The sequence below is a fragment of the Chrysochloris asiatica genome, unplaced genomic scaffold (genome assembly GCF_000296735.1).
Source record: "Chrysochloris asiatica unplaced genomic scaffold, ChrAsi1.0 scaffold00568, whole genome shotgun sequence".
Lineage (NCBI taxonomy): Eukaryota > Metazoa > Chordata > Mammalia > Afrosoricida > Chrysochloridae > Chrysochloris > Chrysochloris asiatica.
The window spans coordinates 504,095-506,519 of NW_006409086.1; positions in this window are offsets into that span (position 1 = coordinate 504,095).

A 2,425-nucleotide genomic window follows, 5' to 3' on the forward strand; every position below is an offset into this window, starting at 1 on the left:
TTCCCATTATCAAAGGATGTTTGCAGCCAAACATTTTCTGTTTGTCCAAGCAGCAAACGAAGGGCCCAAATCTTTACTCCATTCATGTGTTTAAGGTAAATGCTACTTTGAGGAGGAAGCAATTTCCTAGTCATATTTTGAGTCTCTTCCAACTTGAGGGGCTCATCTCTGGTCCTATATTAGACAATGTTCCACTGCTATTCATGAGATTTTCAGAGGCTAACTATTTAAAAGTCCTGGTGTGTCAGTGCAGAATAATGCACTGGACTGCAAGGCTTGTTTGAACCACAATGTCAGCGGTTCAAACTCACCAACAGCTCCTTGGAAACCCTATACATGGTCGCTATGAGTAGGAACAGACTCAATGGGACTTAACAACAACAACTATTCAGAAGTGGTCCACCTCCACTTCCTCCTAGTCTGGCTTCATCTGGAAGTTCTGCTGAAATCTGCCCCTCATGAGCAACCCTGCTGACATTTCAAATTCCCGTGGCATAGCTTCCAACATCACAGCAACACAAAATCTACTACAATACAACAGACAGATGAGTGTTGACATTTAATAGCCAATAAAAAAATGCTCATCCATTAAACTTTAGAGAATTTTAAATTAAAACATGTTTGATATGCTCCTGTATAATGTACTATACCACAAGATCGGTTTGAACCACAGCGGTTCCAAACTCACCAGCTGCTCCTTTGAAATCTTATATAAGGTCGCTATGAGTCAGAATCAACTCAACAGCACACCACCACCCATCAAAGTGGCAAAATAGTTAAAATTCTGACATCCTCAAGGACAGATAATATGGCTCAAACTTTGCTGACTGTATACTCATGCTGATGAATGATTCAGCAATAGCTTCTCTACATATCCCCAAAGGAACACTTATCAAATGTGCAGAAGAAGGCGCATACATTCATATTAAGTGCAGGAGCTTTTGAATAACAAAAATTGGAAATAATCCAAATGTCTATCAAGAAATGAACTGTGGCAATATGATGAAATACTGTAGAGTTGTTAATATGAATAAGAGCAAATGTCAACATGAATAAATCTTCTAAAACGTGTTAAATTAAAACAGATGCAAAATAATTTACACTGCGTTATGCCATTTGTTTAAAGTTTAAAACCACACACAGCATCACCATATATTGTTTGTAGGTATATAGATAAGTAATGAAGATGTGAAGATCTGCATGAGAATATTGTTATTGTGAAGTGCCATAGGGTCAGTTCCAACTCACAGGAGCCCTACCTATAAACAGATGAAACATTGCTCAATCCTTCACCATCCTCAATGGCAATCATTATATTTTAGCCTGTTGTTGCAGCCTCTGTATCACATCTTGTTGAGGGTCTTCCTGTTTTGCACCAGTTCTCTGCTTTATCAAACAGAGATAAAGACTGGTCCCTCCTGATAACATGTCCAAAGTACATGAGACAAAGTTTCACTTGGAAGAAGTACTGGCTGTACTTTGATATTATCACCTTCCCCATCTTCCTTTAAAACCCTCTATTTCCTTGAATTCTATATGTTCTGGTCATACTCCTGCTACCCCTTGTCTGTTATTCTCTCTTCTTCCTTGAGAATATCGTCACTTATTTCATAAGGCTTCTCTTTATCCCAAGGCATTCTATTATTTTGAGTGAGTCAAACATCTACAAGGCTGTCTTATTCAACACCTAACCTCCTCAACCCAATAAGTAATTATTCTACTTCAGTCACCCACTCTCATAGCCCCATTCAAGATTTTGTCATAATGCAGAAGTGTTTCCTCTCTGAAACCGCAAACTCAGGTATCTGCTTCTTTCACCAACCTCTTAATCTTTCAGGTCAATGAATCCCACTACTCTTAACTTGATTCAACTGAGGCTTTCAGTCCATTAATAGTTACTTCTACTGTATCCTGTCTATCAGCTCTTCACTCCTTATCCAGGTAAGATTCCATACTTCCAAATCTAAACAATTTTCCTAGATTCATATTTCATACAATCCGTGTTCCAATTATTAATGGACGTTTACAACTGTTTCTCCTTATTTTGAATTGTGCCCCTCAGTAAATGAAGTCCCACAAACTTGACTACATTCGCATCCTCACAATCATCTCTACTTTGAGGAGCCAGCTCCTCCCCAGTAATATTTTGAGTGCCTTCTAACCTGAAGGGTTCATTTTCCAACACTATATCAAACGGAGTCCTGGTGTGGCGCTGTGGGTTAATGCGCTGGACTGCAAAGTCAGTTTGAACCGCAAGGTCGGGGGTTCAAGCTCACCAGCCGTTCCTTGGGAAACCCTGTACAGGGTCACTATAGGTCCGAACCGACTCAACGGCACTTAACAACAACAACAACATATCTGACAGTATTCTGGTACTATTAATAATGTCTCAATATTCAATATTCAGGAGCTATCTGACCATGTC